At 56.1% G+C, this 22622-nt stretch overlaps 1 protein-coding gene across 1 annotated transcript in view; it reads right to left on the bottom strand.

Moving 5' to 3' along the window:
* The window catches only part of LINGO1 (leucine rich repeat and Ig domain containing 1), a 136996-nt gene that overhangs the window by 38234 nt on the left and 76140 nt on the right, over positions 1–22622 (bottom strand). The window contains exons 3-4 of the mRNA XM_058665309.1: positions 10127–10287; positions 1534–1618 (exon numbers count right to left, since the gene is read on the bottom strand). The gene's annotated coding sequence lies outside the window, so the exon portion shown is untranslated. The remainder of the gene's footprint in view (positions 1–1533; positions 1619–10126; positions 10288–22622) is intronic.

The following is a 22622-nucleotide window of genomic DNA, read 5'->3' as shown; positions in this document are numbered from 1 at the left end:
TCTAAAAAACTAGATCAAGCACAGAAAGGCACAGGCCTCTGACCCAGCCGACCCACCTCTAGGGACATCCTCACGGCAGGTGCACACAGGTAGGAGAGCCCATAGGTTCCCTCAGGAAGACAGTTTGGTCAATAGCCAAATGCCAAAAATGCCCTAAATGGCCACAGGTAGGAGTAACCATGAGTAAGTGGCTCCCAGGCCACACACACGGGGGATGTGGAAGACAGACATGACGTCCATTCTGGGCAGTGCAGGCCCAGACGTCTCCTTCCAAACTGTGTTTACAGGAGCGTGGGAAATGAGTCTGGCAGGATTTGTGTACCAAACTCGTGAACAGGAGCGGGGGATTATGGGAAGAATTTGAACCGCATGCCTTAAATACCATCAAGGAGAGAGTGGGGGTAGGCAGGGAGGGAGTGAGGGAGGGGGGACAGTCTGTGTGCAAAAATGGAACTAAAAGAGAATCTGGTTTGGCCACAAAAAGGCTTTGACATCCACACATAGTTCTTCCATAATACACATTTTCTTTGAACTTTCTGCAGCCCCCCACTCCCCTACCATGTCAACTTAAGGAATCAGAGAGATGTGTTTAAGGAGGAAATAGCCCCATAATACAGATAGCTCTTGGCCCCACAGAGTACCTCCAGCCCTCTGGGTTCCCCATTCACAGGCAATTCTCTGTCCCTGGCTCCCTGGCCTGTCCCATGGTGATGTTTATGGATATAAAAGTCATCCCAGTCTGCCCAGAGGGGGAGATGGGGGTTATAGGGGAGAAGGGACCCCACAGCAGTCCTGGCCTCAGGCTCCAGTGAGACCCCCAAAAGCAGGAGCTGCCCACCCTGTTGATTATGGCCTGAACAGGTGGAGCTGCCCCTGGCCCAGGATGCCTCCCAAGGTACTTGCAAGAAATCCCCAGGGAGGACTTGGCTGGAGGTGAAGAGAAACGGGGGCTTGGCCCCTTATCAGCGTGGTCACACCTGAGCAAATACCACTGCATATGGCAGGCAGTATTAGGGATACTATATATCAAAAGCCACTTGCCTGCGACCCACCTGAAATCCAAATATAACTGGATGTTCTCCACCCCCACCCCATCCCCCACTATGCCAGCCCTGGAAGACTCATTGCCAAGCAGGCCCGAGCAGAGGGACCTGGAGTGGAAGTGGGCATGTTCCTTCCTGCCCAGGATGGATGGTGGTGGGAGGAAGCCACACAGAACTGGCCAGCACCACTGCAGAGGGAAGCCCTGGCAGATCACAGACAGCGACGGGGCACAGGCTGCACAGATGAGCCCAGGGTCACTCGCTGTCCAGCAAGGAAGGACAGCTGCCAAGCTGGCCACCTGCATGGACACTGACAGCCCTCCCCGCGAGGATCCCAATTCTTGGGTCTTCAGAGCCCGCACTACACACCTCTATCACCATCACTGTCCAGCCAGGGGCTCGTGCATAATGGCCTTCCTGGCTCAGGGGACCCAGCCCTTTTCCCCTTACCCCTGCCCAGCCTTCCCACCACCCAGCCTCCTCCTCCTACCTGGTCAGATGGCACCGGGAGGCAAAGGGACAAACCTCTGCAGGCGGGGGGCACGGCAGCCTGTCTGTGGCAGCCCCAGCGTGCACTGCGGAGACAGCGGGAGGTCAGTGGAGGCCAACACAGGGCTCCCAGCTACACACCATCCCCACCCCTGAGCAGCCAGCCCAGGACTGACACCCCTCGCCGCTCTTGGGAACCTACACTCTTCTGGCCTAGCTTTCTAGGCCTAGCTTTTCTAGGCTCTTCCCTCCTCACTACCTCCCCAGGCTCCTGGACACACAGAGGGATCACCCACAACCCACCACTGCCCATCACTTCCTGTACCCAGAACGTCTGGCTTCTGGCCCTCTCCCACAAAACTCTCAGCAAGGATGCTACCTGCTCTCACCCCTCACCAGTCCTCCCATCTCAACCCACAGGTCCCCCACCCCACCACGGCAGTCCCTCCCTGCTCACTCAGGGCACCCTGCTGCCCTTTTCCTCAGCTCAGGGACCTGGTCAGAGCCCTCCCTGTCCTGGGCCAGGAGCCCTTCCCTCTACAGCCACCAGGGGTCCATCCCTGGTAATCCCCTCCCAGCCAGGTATACTGAGGGGCAAGTCTACTACCATGCCAGCTCTGTCTTCTGTCCTTTCCCATGAGTCTTGGCAACCACAAACCTTTGGGAACCCATGACTGCCATTGAGGCACACAGCAATTCTGGCCCCCACAAAGTAGCATGCTGTGTAAGCTAGTCCAGCCTCCAGCCCCAGTCCCATGCAGCCCTCCCCACCCCAGGGTGTCCACACAGCACCTACACGAGCCCTGAGTCTGGCTCTGGGCACACAGCAGAGTACACTTTAGAGTTATCCATGCTGTCCTGAGTTTCTTTTCCAGGGCTGAGTAGTAGTCCACTGCTCAACAGTTCACCAGCTGAAGGACAGCTGCACTGCTTCCAGATGTTAGTGATGCAAAAATAAAGCCACCATAAAGACTCACACATGGAGCCATTGCTGTGGCACAGCAAGTTATACCACTACTGTCCTGTGTGAGTGCCAGTTCAAGTCCTGACTGCTCTACTTCCAATCCAGCTCCCTGTGAATGAACCTGGGAAAGCAACAGAAGATGGCCCAAGTGGTTGAGCCCCTGCCACTCAGGTAGGAGAGCAGGAGAAGTTCCAGGCTCTTGGTTCCAGCCTGGCCCAACTTGGGCCATTACAGCCTTTAGAAAAGTAAACCAGCACATAGAAGATTCTCTCTTTTCAAAAATAAATCCATCTTTTTTTTTTAAATATTCACATGCAAAGTTTTGCACAGATATCAGTTAGGATCTCTCTTAGCTAAATACCTACCGGGGGACTGACAGGAAGCATATTTTTAACTTTCTCAGAAGCTGACAGCTGCCTCCCTAAGTGGCTATCCCATTTTGCATTCCCACCGGCTGTTCTGTGTCCTTGCCCATCACTTGGTACTGTCAATATTTTCAAAGTCAATGCAATGAAAACTAGATTTTTTTTAAAAAAAGATACACATATTTATTTATTGACGTATCTATTTATCTGAAAGGTAGAGTTAGAGACAGCAAGAAAGAGCTCCGGGTCTCCTCCCATGTCGGTGGCACGTGGGCCACCTTCTGCTGATTTCCCAGGAGCAGTAGCAGGCAGCTGGAGTGGCAGTGGAGCAGAGGAGCAGCCAGGATTTGAACAGGTGCTATGATAGGGGATGCTGGTTGTCAGTCGTCTTTAACCTGTTGGGCCCAAACACCAGGTCCTGGGAGAGGCAGCTAGCCTCGTAGTGGGGATAATTGTGTCCCACATCACAATGCCGGGCTCCAGATCCCTGCTAATGCAAATCCTGGGAGGCCATGGTGATGACTCGTGTGACCGTGTGACTGTGTTCCCACCACCCATGCAGGAGGCTCAGACTGAATTCCCAGTTTGGAGCTGCAACCTCAACTCAGACTTGTTGTCCTAGGCATTTGGGGAGTAAACCAGTGGACAGGAACCCTTTGTCTGTGCCTCAAATAAATATATATATACATATTTTAAAGTCAATGCAATGATACATAGCGGCATCTCACTGTGGGTTTTAATTTGTATTTCCCTAAAGATGAATGGTGTAAGCTTCTTTCATGGGCCTGGTGTATCTTTTTTTTTTTTCAGTACCATGACTATAAGAAATTATCATAATTATTTAGCTATTTGCCTTCCCCGTCCGCTTCGAACACAGGAGCAGAAACCTGGCCGAAGGCCTCCACCCCAACACAGAGCAGCGGGAGCTGACAAATGGGCAGTGTGCTGGGAGCTGGCACAGGCGCAGCCCTGGCCACCTGCCCGGCCCCGCCTGAGCACTTTACAAATCCGGACTCACTGACTCCTTGCGGCCACTCTAGGACAGAGGCTCTCTCTCCATCCATCTAAGCTGGCCCATCTTAGGAGAAGACAGATGGCAGACGGCATGATGAGGCCTGAGCTCACACGGTAAGCACGGGGCCAAGCACTTGCAATCAGGACAGTGCCTAGGCACTTGCGTGGCAGCCAGCCACATCTACCACCTCCACCCTCACCCGCTCACTCCAGGCCATGGAGCTCACGAGCAGGGACCTTCCCTCTGTGAGTCTGTCCTCATTTCTAGTCCTGAGCCCCAGGGAGTTCACACCCTGGGCCAACCTGGGAATGGAGGGCCAGCCACGGGGCAGGCTGCCAAAACCTGGGGGGCAGGAGGGTTCTCTAACCTTCAGGGTCTCCTCAGGGTGGAGAGACAACAGGCATCAGCAGCTCTCAACGCCCACACCTCCCCCTCCCGACAATTTTTTGGGCAGCTCAAGATATTCTGGCTGACGGCTTGTGAACAAAAGTGATGTGTGTTGCTGATGGGACGAGGCATCTAAGAGCCAGTGTGCAGCCACTTCCTCTTCTTTGTCACCAGTATCTGATGCCATAGCTACTGGCAGCCCGGGTTCCCGAGCAGGTCACTATGCTGTCCATTCCTCCCAACCTGGGCAGGTGCCATGTGCTTCAGTGGCAATGAGGAAAGGAGGTGAGCCTGCTGACAAAGCCCTGAGGGCTCCCTGGTCCATCCCACCACAGCTTCAGGGGCTTAAACGTGTGGCTCAAGGTTAGGGTGATAACACTCAGCTTCATTTGGCACTCCTCACACTTCAGATTCCAAGTCAGCAAGAGGAGTGTGTTCAGGCCCCATAGGGGGACCTGCTGGCAGGAGAAGGCAGCTAGGAGCTGTGGTAGGCGCTGGCATCTTGGAGATGCCCCAAGGTCAAAGCCTGGCATGTATCCAAGGACCTGAGCTTGACTTTGTAATGAAGGCCAGGTCGCCTTCACAGAGCTTGATTCTGGAATAGCAGCTCCTGCTGTGCGAGGGGGGTGGAGTGGGGTAGGGGAGCCTGGGTATCTCATCTGCCATGATGGACAGCCTAGGGGGAAGGGAAACCCCTCTAGGCCTCAGAGCAGCAAGTGACAATGAGCTGCCAGCTTAACTGCAGCTCTAAGGCACGAGGTGCTGGCACTTGACTCTGACAATTATCACCTCTGATGCGCTGCTGCTGCTGCTGTGTGCTCCCCCTATGGAACCACATAGAGGGATGGGGAGTACAGGAAGCCCCTCCAGGTAACACAGGGGTAGCAGGCAACTCCACGGGACACCCTTGGTGCGATCCACACCCCTCGTCATTTCCTGATTTTTCCAAGACAGGCTGCAGTGTGACACAGGGCCATGTCCCTATTCCCAAGCAGACTCCCCACAGCTGCTGGGAGCCTCCCTCAAGCATCTTCCATTGGGAGGGTTTCCTGGGTAACTCATGAGCGCTGGATAGATACTGATGCCGACACTCCCCTGTGCACATCCCAGAGACTCGCTGATGCTGGACATCTACCAGGGAGCTGGGAGCCATGGTATTGTTGCACGGGACCCTGCAGGTGTACTGGGGTGTGCTGCGGGAGGGGCTTGCATCGCAGGCAGGAGCAGGGGTGGTTTTCAAGTGGAGAAGGGATAGCGGTTTGGCATAGCGGTTAGAACATCATGCAGGACACCTGCATCCCATTCAGAGGGCCTGGGTTTGGGGCTCAGTTAGAAGGCAGCTCTCTGCTGATGTGCACCCTTGGAAGCAGCGGGCAATGGCCCTAGCATTTGGGTCCCTGCCGTCCACATGGGAGACTCAGATTGAGTTCCAGGCTCCCGGCTATGACCTGACCCAAATTCAGCCATTGCAGTATTTCGGGGTTGGGGTGGGGTGGGGAGGTGAACCAGTTAGATGGGATGATCTCATCTGTTTTTGCTTCTGTCTCTATGTCTCTTCAATAATCGATAAAGAAATAAAAAATGTCTTAGAAAAAGAACTCTGTCTCAGGGGATCTTGAAGGTGCAGAGCTGCAGTTGGGGGTGGCCGTCCCTGGGGAGGTGGTTAAATACAGGGTGTGAGGGACACGGTACAATCAAAAACCAAACCCTATGAGGGCACTTCTAAAGGCTCGTGCCACTGCAATTAAGACATAAATTTGTTGTGATGCGGGAGAAAAAAAAATTGAGATTCATGCATCCTATAGGAGATTTTCAGAAAGTTTGTGGGAAATACACATCACAAAAAATCAGCACACATGGCAAACTTGTGCAGCATCAAAGCAAACTCATTTTTCAATTCCACCTGTTCACTGACTTTCTGACGGGCTCAGTAGCTGCTCCCTGGTAGCCACGCGGTCTCCTTGGCCAGGAGGCTTACATGTGCACGAGAGAGCACCAACTCCTCCAATCTAGTGGGCTTCTCCCTGGCGACAGGCCTGTGCCAGTGTGGATCCTGGGCATTACGCTCGCACAGGAAGGGGCCTGGGAGCTTCTGTTTGTGTCCCTGGCCACAGAGGCTGACAGCGAGGCATCCCAGAATCAGCCAGGCCTCCAGAGTGGCTCAGCTGGGCTGGGATCAGCTCAGACCCCTGACTCCAAAGAGCACCTGGGCCACCTCACTCAAGGAGGAAGGACATTTAAACTTGGACTTGAAGGAAGGGCCAGTTTCCAGAGGTTTGGGCACTGGCAGGATGAATGCAAGGTCTCAGGGAGACACACCTGGACATGATGACCTAGGTGCCCCTGATGAGAGACTGGGCTTTATTTAGTGCATTCTCTGGGGCTGGGGCTGCAAACACACCCACAGTGCTGAGGCTCTAAGGCCTTGGGTGGCAGGCGGCCCCTCTGGGAACTGAGGAGATGCTGGCAAGGGAAGGTGGCAGGGGGCAGATGAGGGGCAGGTGAGGGCCTTCATCATTCTCACTGGTAGCCTCGTGGTCATGGCCACCGACGGGGCCTGGGAGGAGGGCAAGGTCAACGCCATCCACAACTGGGGAAGTGGAAGCAGGGGACCTTGTCCTCAACCCAGGCAGCCCGGCCCCTGGCCTGGTTTCTGTGGGTCTCTGAACAATGAGGGTGGGCTGCTGGCAGGAGTTTTGTGGACAGAAACCCCTCTTCTTTGCCGCCCGCTGGCTGGGTTCTCAGCTATGTCACCTTCCAGCTCCTTGCCTGTGTGAACACACCTCACTCGGTGGCAGAGGTTAGAGTGAGTGTGTGTGTCTGAATCGATGTTTTGTGTATGTGTGAGCATGTGGTATGAGTGCGTGATTGTGTGTGTGTGCAGCTGTGCATTATTTGTGTATGAGTGTTATATGAGAGTGTGTATGTATTTATGTGTGCATAAATGTGTACAAGCATGTTTGTGTGCTCGTATGGTCCTTTGTAAGTGGACACTTGGCAGAGACAAACTATTCCATGCACAACTGTGGTGGTACAACCCCAGCAGCCTCCAGCATCCCCAAGCAGGTGCCCCCCCAACACGTGTGCATGTCAGTCCATGCTCAGATGGCCATGTATTCCTGCCAAGGACACCTCCTTCCCGAGCCTGTCCCTACTTCCAGGTGCCGATGGCAGTGGCCACATAGTCCCCCAAGCCAACCCTGGGCAGTGCCCTGAGTCTTCCCTCTCCCTCCTGCACACCTGCCACCATGCCAGCTGCCTCCTGACAGCTTCTTACAGGGCACAGGGGTCTCAGTTGCTTCCTGTTGCCCTCCAGCCACCCTCCCTGATCACAGAGCCCATTTCTAGCCCTGCCTCTGACCTCATCCCCTGCCAGCCAGATGTGCAACTCCAAGACCATGCATCTGATCAGAGAGAGGCCTAATGCCTCCTGGAGGCCACAGACCCACCAGTGCCATGGCCAGCACGGCCTAGAGGATGCCTGGCCTCATGACAGGCTGGTGGCATAGGGTGTTCTGTCCCTTGCCCATCTATGGCTTCTGCCTTCTCCCTGCTGTGTGCTCCAGCCATGCCCAACTGGGCTCACCCCAGATCAGGCTGGAACAGCCAAGAGAACAGAAGACCCCAGAGCTGCAGCAGGCTCACTCCCAGGAGCAGAGGTGCAGACTGGGGGGCGCTCAGGCCTCGGGGGCACACACAGCCCAGCTGCCTTGTACCTCACACCTCTGATTCCTCTTCACAAAGGGACACAGAAGTAGGGCCCTGGGGGTGGGTCTCAGCCAGTTCTCGGGAGAACACTCATCACTCCTCCCAGCCCCCATCTCCTCGGGGTGCCCACTCAGCCTCCTCCCTGCCCCAGCACCTGCTGCCACAGATGATGGAAGGCATTCAACACAGAGGCCCCTGCAGCCCCCCAGCATCTCTCCCTCAGCGCTGATCGCCGGCTGCTGTCATCACCTCCCCCACCAGCCCTGTGGGCAGGGACCACATCTGATTCATCTCAGCCGATCTGGAGCCCAGCGTGGGGCCTGGCACAGCAGTCCTGCCCACAGGTGGCAGAGCTAGCCACGGGGATGGACCAACGGGGCGGTCCCTGCCCTCCCCCTCTCAACACCTGCTTTTCTATGTTCCTAACAGCAGTGCACTCAGTGGGCAGCTGGGCCCAGGGCTGTGCAGCCAACTGAGAGCATGAGTTAAGGTGGGACCAGAGTCAAGGGGCTGGGATCATGGCCAAAGCTGGGCTTGGGGCTGGAAGCTGGGCTCAACAAAGGCTCAAAACCCTCCCACTTTAGCCACTGTATCTGCTTGAATCTCCGATGTGCCCATCCCAGACCTGGCTAGCCCACTCCAGAGGATGGTGTCACTGGCCCATGACTACCTGGACACTTGTTCCCACCATGGTGCCTGCAAAACCCCAGCTTTCCGCTCCTGGCTTCCCAGCTCCCTTGCGGACCCACCTGATGCGACGCCCGAGACTGGCTCAAAAATGGGAGCAGAGCGTGGGTGAGTGGACGCCAGAGGCGGGCTCACTTCTGAGACCAGCAGCGCCCTGGGCCCGAGGGGAAGCTCAGCCCAGAGTCCGTGACCCACCCGGCCCAGCGCCCACCGTCCCTGCCAGCTGTTCTCACGCAGAGGGTCAAGTTGGGTTTGCTGGCGAGAAGCCTGGCTCTCATTTTAATTAATTAAAGAAAAAAATCTAATCACTGCATTAAACTTCTCATTACTCCACTTGAATACCCGTTAAGTAAATTTAATTACCAGCGGATTGGGTTTCCCGGCCTCTTTCATTAGCTTCTGATAAGACGGGCCAGAAGGGAAACGGCAGGAAACAGAGCTAGGTTCTTTAGACTCCCAGACCCCTTGGCCACTGCAGTTAGGCACTGGGTTACTTCTCTGGGCTGTTGGGTCTAGGGGAGACCCCTCATCTTAGCTGTCCCCCACCTCCCGGCCCAAGTGAGCACTTGCAGCCACACCTACTGGCTTTTGCCTTCCTCCTTCCTTCCAGAAGCACCTGGGGTTGCTGAGAGTCATTTAGTAGCACAGGCTGCGAAGTATAATGATCAGGAGAAGGAAGAGATGGCAGAAGAGAGGACGAAGCCACAGACAGGCATGCTAAGCAGCCAAACGCTGCATGGGCTCCAGCCGCCAGCCAGCTGGGAGCTTCCTAGCAGCCCAGGCGAAGAGCCCGACCGCCCAGCATGATGCAGTCACCCATGTGAGGAAACAAGTGAGGCCTTGGTCTTCATGACTGTATGAAAGGTGGAGCTGGACTAAAGAAACAGCCTGATGGAGCTGACCATGGCCAGAACCCTCTGCCCCTGGCCTCCTGGGGAACAGCAGACCTGGACTGGGCCTTGAAGAAGAGGGCGGAGGAGGGCATAACAAACAGGTGGGGGAACTGCATGGCCGGGGCCCACAGGAGAGTAAGAAGACAGGCAGGGGGACAGAGGGAGTGTGGAAGGTGCTTTGCCAAAGGAGGGCTGAGGGTCCCCCGCCACTGGGCTCTAGGCTAGGCAGCTGGAGCTGCCCTCAGAAGCCACAACCGACATCCTTGACCACAGCAAGGGTGAAGATGCCACAAGGCATGCAAACATTGCCATGGGAGAGGAATGAAGAAAAAGCAACAAGCCACGTGCTGTGGTTAAATACTAGATCAAACCTAGCCTGAAGCCCACGCTGCCTCTGGACATGTGGCTTACATGAACTGACAACTTCATTTTCCTGAAATAGCATTTTTTTTTTTAGGCTACTCACCACTTCAGGGACCCTGACACAGAGCCAAAGAGGTGACCCAGGGACCAGGATGGCTTGGGCAATTCCAGAGCCAGGGGGAGAGTAAGAAGGGAAGAAGGGTACCACCTACCGTGACTGCGGCTGTGCCCAGCTGGGTCCCAAAGCTGAACGAGTCCCCTGGGGCCAGGTTGGGAGCTGGCTGGAGGGTGGATGCGGTCAGAAGCCTGGAGGTATGGGCGGATGCTGTGCAGCCACAAACTCAAGGCAACCAGGACATGGTCATGGGGGTCCCTAGAAAAGAGAAGGGATTGGAGTGAGTATCAGGATACAGTGAAGCGGGGAGGGGGCATGGCAGGGCAAACCCAAGTCAGCCAAATCAGGATGAGGGCAACCCTGGGTCCTGCACGCAGGGCAGCCGCACCCCAGGACAGGCCTGAGGCCAGCTCTGTGCATCAGAACAGCACCCATGCCCTCCAATATGGCAGCCACCAGCCACGTGTGGAAGCCAGACTTGCATGCCCTATTACAGTGTTATTGTTGTTTAAAGATTTATTTATTTTTATTGGAAAGTCAGATTTATAGGGAGGAGGAAAGATAGACAGAAAGATCTTCCATTTGCTGGTTCACTCCCCAAGTGGCTACAACAGTTAGAGCTGAGCCAATTTGAAGTCAGGTCTCTCACGTGGGTGTGGGGTCCCAAGGCTTTGGACTGTCCTCCACTGCTTTCCCAGGCCACAAGCAGGGAGCTGGATGGGAAGTGGAGCAGCCAGGACACGAACTGGTGCTCATAAGGGATCCTGGTGCATGCAAGGCAAGGATTTAGCCACTAGGCTACCATACCAAGCCATGTTGTTTTATTTTAATGCATCCACATTGAGATGCAGCTGTTGACTAACCCTCATCCACCTGTGGGCCACGGTGCAAGGAGAAAACTAAGATCCAGAGAGGGGAAGGGCTTTGCCCAACAACACACAGTGAGACAGCAACAAAGGCCAAACCAGAACCCAGTTCCAGTTCATGGGACGCCCAGACCCTATCCTGAGTGGTACCCTCGGCCCTTCCCACAGTGGCCTCCTGGCTGCATGACATCTGGGCTACCACCCTGGAGGAGGGTGTCAGGCCACATCCCCCAGCCTTTACCACTCCCCATCCCTCAGCCATTGTAAAAGTACCTGAGACTCCCGGGCAGTTGTCACCCTTCCAAGGGGCCACCTACCAGGGTTCCAGCCCCAGCACGCCCTGCCTTAGGTGGGGCAACTGACACCCCAAAGTCACACTGCTGCTAAACAGGAGACGTGTGTGGGTGAACATGACCCACTTGAACACACGTTGTCCCCCAGACATGCATAGCCATGACAGCTTTAAGGCAGTCATTTATAAGGGTCATTATAAGGTGATTCTCAACACACACACACCCATGCATTCAACTGCTACTCTACGACCACCTGCATCCCCTGCTATGTACCCTTGACTTGCTTCTCTTCCTTAACTCAGCGCACACACACTGAGCACCTATTACATGCTGGAGATGCTAGCAGTGCTGGAGTTCCCTGAGGACAGAGGGTCAAGGCAGGTGTTCTCCTAAGAACAGGAAGCACAGATGCAAAACCCCAAAAGCATCCAGGTAATGCCTTAGAGTGATGGCCAGCAAACCTGGGATCTGGCTTTGTGGTTTTTAATAACGATTTATTTTATTTATTTGGAAGGCAAAATAGAGGGAAAGAATCTCATCTGTTGGTTCACTCTCCCAATGCCTGCAATGACCAGAGCCCAGCCAACTCTTAAGTTTTTCTGGATCCCCTATGTAGGGGTGTAGGGGTTCTAGCACTTGGGCCATCCTCTGCTGCTTTCCCAGGCACATTAGCAGGGCATTGGATCAGAAGTGGAGCAGCCAGGATTCAAGTCACCACTCCTATGGGAAGCCCTCACACATGGTGGGCTCAGGCACTGCACTGCAACATCGGCCCCAGGGCTTTGGATCTCACCTCAAGCCTAACAAAAAGTCCTCCGAAGAGGGTTTTAACCAGGGTATAGGACAATGGTGTTTTTCTCCGCAGCAGGTGAAGCCACTTATATCAGACCCACCCCCAGTCTGAAATAACTACTAGGAAGGGATAAGCAGAGGAGTTATCCACAAGCCGCCCAGCCCTCCTGACCGAGTCCCCGCAACCTCCCCGGGGCTGCATCTTCTATTCCCAGTCCCTGTCCTCTTCCCTCTGGTCCTGTGTAGGGGCACACAGGGAGGGCCACGGACTGGGCCCCCTCCCCCACAGGTGGGCAGGTAAGAAAAGAAGGCAGGACAGGGTGGGGTGGAGTGGAGGGGGTACAGGGAGCCCTGGGCAACAGGCACACCTGTCATAGACCACAAGGAAGCTCAGGGCTGAGCGGCAGCATCTGGGACACACACAGGGCTGGGGCTGAGACAGCCTGGCATCCAAGGCCTGGCCCGATCCCAGACTCGCTGCTGCTGTGTGTGTGGTCTCTAAAGCACCGCCCACAACCTTCCCACCTACTGCTGTGATGGAGACACGCCAAGGGCCGGCATTTATAAAGATGAGCTCTTCCCCTTGTGTTTTCTCAAAAGCCTCTTCAAAGCTCACTGGGGCTCAGAGGAATCAGCTTTGTGTCCTCTCCATTGGAAAACCACCACCCACACCACGAGACGCCAGCAGACTGGGGCAGCCTGCATGCTCCCCACCCTGCCTTAGGCGGACAGAGAAAGATCAGCTTCCAGCTATTTCCAGGCAGAGCCCCCCCCGTGCCGACCCACAAAGCAGACCCCATCCAAGAATGAAGATTCTCACACTACGGGCAGGGCTGGACCTTGTTTGGCCCCTCTCAGAGCCACTGTTTGGGCTGAGACTGAGACGGAGCCTTAAAGCGAGGGAGGGGCTCTTATCCAAAGGCCTCCCCTTACCCCACAAAGGGGACAAAGTGGACAGGAGAAAACGTGAAGGCAGCAGGTGTTCAGTGCGGTGGTTAAGATGTTGCCCACCAGGCGTGGCATGGTAGCCTAATGCCTGAAGTCCTTACCTTGCATGCTCAGGATCCTATATGGGTATCAGTTCCTATCTAGCTCCCTGCTTGTGGCCTGGGAAAACAGTTGAGGACGGCCCAAAGCCTTGGGACCCTGTACGTGCATGGGAGACCCGAAGATGTTCTGGACTCCTGGCTTTGGGCCATCACAGCTCTGGCCATCTTTTAGCCTCTCCCAGTCCTTTCCTGGTGGTCCTGTTCCAGCCTCTTAAGTTGGTTCCTTCAAAGAAGACTAGACAGAGGGGTTTGGTGCAGTGGCATATGAGGTAAAGCTGCAGCCTGCAGCGTCAGCATCTCATATGGGTGCCAGTTCAAGTCCTAGCTACTCCACTTCCTATCCAGCAAACTGCTAATGGGCTGGGAAAGCAGTGGAGGACGGCTCTAGTCCTTGGGCCTCTGCCACCCATGTGGGAGATGTGGAAGAAGTTTTGGTCTGGCCCAACCTTGGCTGCTGTGGCCACATAGGGAGTGAACCAGCAGAAGCAAGAATTTTCTATCTTGCCCTCTCTCTCTGCAACTGCCTTTCAAATATATCCATTTAAAAAAAAAAAAAGAAGACGAAGATCGGAGCCAAGCGCCAGGCTTCAGCCCACAAATGGGCCACCTTGCAGGTACCCCCAGAATACCTCCCATCCTGATCCCCACCCCTTCCTGGGGAGCTGGGTGGCAGCATCTCCCTTGGGAGGTGAGGCCTGTGGGCAGGAAGAGGTTACAGAACTCATTCAAACTTAAGAGAGGCTTAAGCTACGGCCACTGTTTCCCAGTGTGTGCTAGCAGGAAGCTCAAGCTGGGACTCCAATTCCTATAAATAAGAACAATTTTTATATGTCTGTCCAAAAAAATGTCTAATTAAACACACAACAAAATCTCACGTTGCACAGAAACCATCCATAAGCCAGCACCAGCGCCTGATCCCCAGAACCGGCAGATCTCACAGCTCCAGAGACTTCCCAGGCTGCCGGCTGCCTCCACTGGGGGTGCCGGCAGCCTGGTGGGCAGAGGAGGGGGCGCAGCAGATAGAGAGCCAGGGAGCAAGAAATCAGCCAGAACGGCAGGGACAGATAAGTGACAAGCAAGCCACGCACAAGGGTCAGAGGAGGCAGTTCTGGAAAGCACCCTCTTGACCCATGCAAGGGGCCACCACAGCTGCCATCCGCCGCTCAGAGCTGGACATGCAGGCTCCAGGAGTCCCCTCACACACATTGGGCCAGTCCCAGGAGCAGAGGTAATCAAGGGACCAGTTCAGGGCCTAGGCAAGGCCACCTTCTCAGCCTTTCCACCTGCCCCGCCCAGCTACCTCTTCATCCTCCTCCATGGCTGGGCTAGGGCCGGCTGGCAGCCAAGCATGTCCCCAGAGCGCACACGCCTGGCACGTCTGGCTTAAGCAACGGCCTTTCAGCAGAAGATTTAAGAAGAAAAACACCCCTCCTTTTTAGAGAGAAAGAGAGAGAGTGCGCGCGGGGGAGAGCGAGAGCAAGAGAGAGAGAGAGAGAGAGAGAGAGAGAGAGAGAGAGAGGGAAAGGGGAGGGAGCAAGAGAGGCAGTCAGCAAAGGGCGGGAGGGAGAGGGACCTATCCTAGCTCTACAGTCAAGGTCATGGGCACGGTGCGGGGTGAGCACAGGCGCGGAGCCTTTAATCTGGGAGTTTAGGCGGTGGAAGCTAAACGCTGGAAGCCGAAGTGCATTACTGCCCTGAATGATCTGTCGGCTCCTATTAGGCTAAATATCTAGGTATAATGGGGAATCATCCTCTGAAAAGCAACCTGCGGCCTCCTGGGAGGGGGCGGGGCAGATGGGCGGGAACTTCACATCTTGATGACTCTCACGGCGGGGGGTGAGGGGGGACATGAGGGCAGGATGAACTCGGAAAGCTGTCTCCCACCCCCAAACACACACACACACACACACACACACACACACACACACACACACACACAGCCTCTCTGGAAAATCCCAGTCTGCGAGCAGCTGCTTCAGTGTTTGCCACAGCAAGCACCAACTGCCCTGCCCAGACACTCCTTGAAATAGCACCAGTTCCAGAGTTGAAGGCCGGCTATGCCTCCGGGCAGCTGAGGTGCCCTGGGCATGGCCATGAGCCTGTTTGGGTTATATGTTTCTTCCCAGCAGCCTGTTAGAGCTAATGACAGCCACCAAGGCCTGGCTGTGCCCAGGAGGGTGCCGCAGACAGCCCGGCGTGGGCATTGCTGTCCACTAAGGGCATCTCCTCCAGGCAGCCCTCCTCCTTTCTCTCCCACTTCAGGCTCCTAAGGCCAGCTTGTGTCCTTTGGTCTCTCCAAGTGAGATGCTGGGTCTTGAGGACTCCCTGTAAACTGGGCCCCCACCTGAGGACTGGTTACCAGGGACTCTGCCTGGGTCTGCAGGCCTGGAGGGAGCAGGAGTAAAGATATTGTCCTCGTGGGCCTGGCTAGTCCCAGGGAACTCAGTCTGGGGATCAGAAATCTCAGCACAAGGGGTGCACCTTGTGGGGCTCGGAGGCATGTGGCAGTGTGGGCCAACACAGGACAGTGCAGGGCCTGGAGCTATGCCATGGGCAGCAGGGCACCAGGTTGGGTACCAGAGCTTACACTCTGCCCCTTGGGATGCCTCTGTTGCACTCAACCTGCAACAAGTCCCCGGCACACCCCAGGACCCAGGGTCTAGTACCCTGCCCTGCACATGCAACCATGGCTGGGCCAGGAGGAACACACTGTGGGGATGGTGGTGGTGGTTATGGGTGGTCTCCAGGGTAAATGAACACCGCCAAGGTGGGGGAGGCGTGCTGTGCTGCACACTGCAGGCCTGGGATCCAGTCAGAGCCCCCACAGCATGAGGTAGGCCTGTTTGCTCATTCATGGATTCATTCAGCAGATGCCCTCAAAGTCTTCTGTGCATCAAAGGTACAAAAATGCCTAAGAGGGCCCGGTGGCGTGGCCTAGTGGCTAAAGTCCTCGCCTTGAACGAGCCATGATCCCATATGTACGTCAGTTCTAATCCTGGCAGCCCACTTCCCATCCAGCTCCCTGCTTGTGGCCTGGAAAAGCAGGAGAGGACGGCCCAAAGCTTTGGGACCCTGCATCCGCGTGGGAGACCTGAAAGAGGTTCCTGGTTCCTGGCTTCGGATCGGTGCAGCACCGCCATTGCAGTCACTTGGGGAGTGAATCATCGGATGGAAGACCTTCTTCTCTGTCTCTCCTCCTCTCTGTATATCTAACTTTGTAGTAAAAATAAATAAATCTAAGAGCTGGCTCTGGGTCTGGTCTCCCGGATCAGAGCAAGGAGGTGAGAGCTAAAGGGGGCAGAGGGGTAACACAGGGTTGGGATCAGGGGAGCTTTAAAGAGGAGTAGAAGGGCCCGACACAATAGCCTAGCTGCTAAAATCCTTGCTTTGCATGCGCTGGGATCCCATATGGGCTCCAGTTCCTGTCCCAGCAGCCCTGCTTCCCATCCAGCTCTCTGCTTGTAGCCTGGGAAAGCAGCAAGGACGGCCCAAAGCCTTGGGACCCTGCACCCATGTGGCTTCAGATCAGCTCAGCTCCGGCCATCGCAGCCACTTGGGGAGTGAATCACCAGATAGAAGATCTTTCCCTCTGTATAACCTCCTCTCTGTATATCTGACTTTGCAATAAAAATAAATGAATTTTTTTTTAAAGAGGAGTTGAAGGGAAAGGAGCTGCGGACTCAGGAAGTCTTGAGGGTGTGGGGCAGGGCAGGGATGGCCTGTGCCAAGGCCCAGCTACAGGACAGTGGCTGGCAGATGGAGATGGTGGCCCTGGTCCCACACATCCAAGGGATCATCTGTTATCCTGCAGCCATCAGGAGCCAGAAGAGTTCGGGTGGAGAGTGGCCGGGTCCTGCGTGTGTTGTGGAAAGAGGCTTCCAGCTGTCAAAACATGAGGATGGAGATCCAGGAGAAGACAAGAGGCAGAATGCCAGGGCAAGACAGAGGCGGTAGCCAGGGGAGAAATGAAGTGGCTGTCAGGGCCAGAGGAATGGAGAGGAGAGGCGGGCAGGAGGGAGAACCTGCAGCAGTGTTGCGACAGTGGTTACAACACTGATGGCCAGGTGGTCCTGCTAAGCCTCGAGCCAGACTGCCCTGCAGGCCAGGCACTCCTGGCTCGCTCAGTTCATAAACTCAACAAACACCTCCTACACTGTCCAGAGTACCTGTTGTCGCATTCTAGGTGCCACTGTGACCCCCTTCACAGGACAGACTGACAGCCACAGAGGCTGCCTGAGGAACAGGACCCCTGCAGCTGAGCACTCAGAGATACAGCTGGCACACAGGGCAGCCCATGGAGGGGAGTGCCCAGGGAAGGGCATACCCTGGCTCGCAACCCCTGGATAGAAAAGGCCTCCTGGGCCCAGCACATCTGCTCCCAGGCCCGCTGCCTCCACCCTACCCCACCCACCCCAACTTGGAATTCACCCTTACTGTGTGTCACTTACAACCCTGGAGAGAAACAGTTAACTCAAAGGAAAAAGAAGACTATTCTGGAAGAAGCAGCAGATTTGAAAGACTTCCTGGAAGTGACAGATCTTTAGCTGCGGGATGCTCACCTCTCTCTTCCGTGAACTGGGGGACTGTTCTACCACATCACTGACTCTCGCTGCCCCCTACCACTCCAGCCAAGGCGTGCCGGGTATGTCTGCTGTGGCAGGTGCCCCATGAGTTCCCACTGCCCAGGGAATGCAGCCTGGCCTCATGTGGGGAATCTTCTAGAGCCAGCCCAGAAGCTGCACATGGCTACCATGGTGGCCCTGCTAAAAATACTGATGCTGAATGCAGTGCTGGCTGTGGTTCCCACCTGCTCCTGTCTCCCAGAGGCCCTGGGCTGGGGCTCTTAGCAGTAGGCATGGCAGGCAGAGGCAAAACAAGGATGCAGTGCTGTGTGCCATATGCTGCTCCTCCCGAGGGTAACAGGGCCATAGGCAGGGTCACTGTTACCTAGCCTGACAAGGAAACTGAGGCTGGGTGAGGCGAACAGGGGAACTCATGGCCCTCACCCCAGGTCAGGGGTTCACACCTGGACCTGTCTGGGTCTAATGCACAAAATGTCCAAGGCTGGAGGGTTTTCAACCACAAGCCACAGGTTTGTGGGTACCCCTCTCAGGGGCTACAGATCTCCCAGTGACAAGCCCATGGTAGCTGGGCAGGAGGTGGGGTGAGGAGGGAACCTCCCAACAGAGGGACTGAGTGCAGACACAAGAAGGGACACAGGAAAGTGTGCGGAGCTGTGACTGGTGCCAGGAGCGCTGCAGCTTGGTTCAGCACCCTGGAGAGCGCTTCAAGTGTCCCACTCCCTTCCAGACCACACCCTCCAGCCCTGGTCAGCAGGCGGGTTCCACTGCCTGACCAGGCCCCCAAGGCCAAGGGTGAGGCTGCACTGCTCCAGCTTCCCCAAAAGGATCTCTCCCTGGGGAAAGGTCAGATGTCCTTTCACAGCCTCGGTTGCGCCATCTGCAGCATGAGATGTCCAGGACCCCCTTCCTGAGTCCCTGGCAGGAAAGAAGGGAATGTCTGCGGGAGAGACCTCGGGAGTGCCGGGAGGGATCCTCCAAGGCTCTCACCTGGAGGGTCCCTGCGGACACTCCAGCCACTTTGGGGGAGCGTCTTGTCCACCCCCAAGCCCTATTGCCCTCCCAGGGAGGGGTGGAAGTGAGGCAGTGTTCATAGAGCCCTTGGGAGTGGAGGGAGCCCCCATCCCCCACCCCCCCTACGGAGGGCACCAAGAGGCAGGCAAGGGCAGGCAGGAAGCTGGAACTGGGACTCAAACCCCGGCACTAGGATACGGAATGAGGGGAGGGCATCTTAAACCATTACAACAAAGGCTTGTCCGTTTCTTCTTTCAGGATCACAACACACCTGCCTCCCTCACCAAGGTCCACAGGCTTGGTCAGACCCCATCTACAGTGGCTGCCCTGTCCCACCCTCTGGCTCTATTCCTCCCACCCCAAAAGCTTTCCTCCAGCTCAACACAGCAGGTGTGGAATGTTCTTGCACTAAGCTCTCTCCTCCTCACCAGTCTGATTACAGGATACCACACCTCCTCCGAGAAACCCACCCAGACCGCCCTGTCTCCGTGAGCCAGCATTCTCCCCAACCTCCACGTGTACTCCCTGTCACCATCTGTCTCCACCCTCCACGGCAACAAACCCAGAGTTTCCGGAGGGAACAGAGCAGGGCACCCGTGCTTGCTTCATCTTTCAGGGCCTAGAATGCAACAGGTGCACCATGAACCGCACTGCCCACCACGGTCAGGGACAGAGCAGACGCCACCCTGCTTGCTTCCCTAGCCAGTCCCAGAAGAGAAGCCACACCCTGAACCCCCCAGAAGAGGCCTTGGCAGACACCGACACGCAGAGGGCATAGCTCTGCCTTCCTAGCTGATGCCTACAACCGTGGCTGTGCCAGGACTGCTGGGAGGCAGCATGGGCCCTCTGCAGGGGACAGTGCAGCGTGGGACTGAGCGGAATGGACATGAAGCTTCTGAGACCCTGCCAGGGCTGGGCATCCTCACAGCATCTCGCCTTAACAGGTGGCTGGCGGCAGTGGACTGGGATGCAAGACTAACAGGATGTTCCCAGAAGGAGATGAAGGAGGGGTGGGAGGAGGAAGCAGAGAAAGAAAACGAAAGAGACCAAACTCACCCTTCTGCTGGTGCCCTGGCCCAGGCTCTGCCCATGACAGCCCTGGCTGGGTCAGCCAATCTAAGGCACACCCTCTGCAGAAGGCCTGGCTCAGCACATCACAGCAGGGACTTGGTAGGGTGGGAGCTACACACAGGGATCGTGGACTTGAACCACAGGCTTGGACCACTGTGCCATCTCATTGACGCGCCTACATGGCCCTGGTGTCTGGAGAATTTGGGACCTCTCAGCCTGACCCCTCCAACCTTCCCTGGACATTGCCCCCACCTTCCTCCAGAAGCCCAGATTCATGGATGCATCCCACCATGGGTCCCAGAGCCCTCCCCGCCCCACAAACACACACACCCTAGGCCTGCCCCAACTCATCATGCTGAGTCAGTTCATGACCAAGTCCCTCTTCCTACAGGCAGCATTTCTGTTCCCTTGCGAGCATCTGCAGAAGTAGGACTATGTCCCTCTGCTGGTGATCAGCAAGCAGGGCAGCTGGCCCAGAGGCCTGGTGACTGAGTACGCAACAGTGGCGGCTACACATGCCCATTCATGGCGACAGCCTGCACGCCTCTCCCAAGCCAAGCCCTGGGACAAACTTCTCAGAGACACCCTTTGCATTGAGACAGTCTTGGTCTTGGAGAGAGGCTGGGCTCGCTGGCCTGGGGACACAGCCCTGGCTAGGAGGTCAAACCTCCCTCCCACTCACTGAACACACCAGCACCAGGCACAGGCATGGTCGGGAGTAGCCATCACTCGCACCTTCCTCTGAGAGAGGTGACACAGACCCAACACCTCCACAGTGGCCCATAGTTCAAGTCCTTGGATCCTTGCCATTCGCTGATTAAGTTTCTAGTTTCTCCTGGCTCAGCCCCAGCTGCTGAAGGCATTTTGGGAATGAACCAAGCAGATAGGAGCTTTCCCTCTCTCTGTTTCTGCCTCTCAACTAGCATAAAAATAAGTATACACACAAAATTTTACAACACAAATAAGATGGCTTCAAGCCAGCTTCTTCAAGTGTCCCTGGGTCCTGGGCGTGCAGAGAGCCCTAAAATGGCAGTCCAGAGGCTGGGACAGCACATGGAACATCCAGATACCCAGAAGCAGAAGGAGCAAGGGAGAAGTTCTGCACCAAATCGCAGTGTGCAGTTGGTCCAGGGCGGCCAGTGTCCCCCAAACCCATGCAGGGACAGAAATTGATCTCTCCCCGTGTCACCAGAACATGATCTGCTGCTACCCACCTGTGACCCTCCTCTGGTCAAGGTCCACCTGACCAGTCCGTGGACCCCAGGACGTACTGGGAAGGTCACAGGGTCCCATGGCACAGTGGGAGGGGTGACATCCTGATGGTCTCAGACCCAGAAGAATAGGGGACCCCATAGGCTGCTGCAAGCTACTCCCTCTAGCGGCCAAACCAGGCAGCACACGCCCCATTCTTAAGTTCTACCCGTGGGCCAACAGCTCATCCCACTCTTTTACACAAGGTAATTACACTTCTTCCTGCGTAATGAGATGCATTTTAAAGGCCATTCCAAAGAAATTTCCCATGATGAGGTGAAGGGTTTACAGTGAGAGGCAGCCAGGCGCCTGGTAATTGGTGGGACCTGGGTTGAGGCGGGAATGACAGTACGGGGATTGTGCCATGTCTGAGAGGCAACAAGCATGAGAATGGGCAATGGGTCCTGGCAGAGAAGACAGAATCTTGGCCAGGAGATGACTGAACAACCCCAGCAGCCTGCTGTGCCTTGAAGACTGACAAGCACCTCGAAAGGGTGAAACAGGTTAGGGGAAAAGCCACAGGTGACAGACACGTGGCACAGGATACCTGGCAGATCGGTCAACTCAGGCAGGTCTGACCCATACCTGACCCCAGCTGGCCCTCCCCTGGAGCCACTCAGGAGCCTGCACGTGGCACTCAGCCCTGTCACCACGTGTCTGAGAACTTCCGGCACCAAATGGGGCGAGAGCAAGAGCCAGCCCCACCCAGCCCGCCCGGCTCGCAACACTGGGTAATTGGTACCAAACGGCAGAGGGATGGGAGGTTCTGCGCTTTGAGGTCACACCTGCTGTGACGCGTCCATCAGGGACTGCAGGCCGTCCAGCTGTTGAGTCTCAGCTCCTCCTAATTAAACGCCACTCCGCACACCAAGGTACCAGATTAATGAGGCTGGCTGCTCAAGCAGCAGCACACCCTGGTGCCACGGGGTCCCTGTCGCTCGGTTTTTCCATGTACCATGAGGTTCTGCTTTTAACCACCTTGTGTTTTGCTCAAGGGGGTTTCACAGGGCCGGGCCGCCACCTGCAGCTACCTGGGGAAGTGACAAGGCAGCAGGCCCCATGACTGCAGACCCCTCCCATGGCCTCCGGCATGCTAGTGAAGCCACTGGGTAATGTCCCCACACTGGTTCACAGACCTTGGGGAGCCTTTCAGGTGCCGGCCCATGACTCACCTTTCACCTCCTCTGCTTGGTCGGATGCCCCAGCCCCTTCCTGCCTTGGGCAGCCCCTCCACTGTGCTGACCCCTGCCCCAGCCCTTCCAAACTCCACCTGCCCTGCCCTCTCCACCACCTGGATGCTGGATCTTCCCTGTGCTGAGAGCTTCAGCCCCCCATTTCTGTTCCCCCAAACAGGCCAGCATCCTGCCCTGCCATCATTCACGGTTCTGTGCTCATGTTTTGTCCTCATCTCCCCCACGAGACTGTGCCCCCCATGACAGCCCAGCTGGTCACAATGATGCCTCCCGGGCACCCTAGAGGCCGTGGGAGAGCACCAGTGTCTGCTCTGCATTGCCCACCTGCCTGCAGGGTGGGGTCCTTGCCCTGCAGCCTGGGGGCTGGAGGGGGTTGCAGGACCACCCTGGCTGGACACAGAAGCACCATTTGCAGTCAGCTAGGGCAAGCGCAGTGGAGCAGGGCTTCCCAGGCAGGGTGTAGGAGGCAGGAGCCTGGACTCAG

Source organism: Ochotona princeps, chromosome 6 (genome assembly GCF_030435755.1).
Source record: "Ochotona princeps isolate mOchPri1 chromosome 6, mOchPri1.hap1, whole genome shotgun sequence".
NCBI classification, from domain to species: domain Eukaryota; kingdom Metazoa; phylum Chordata; class Mammalia; order Lagomorpha; family Ochotonidae; genus Ochotona; species Ochotona princeps.
Note: the sequence above shows the minus strand (reverse complement) of the source record. Positions and strands in the feature narration are given on the sequence as shown.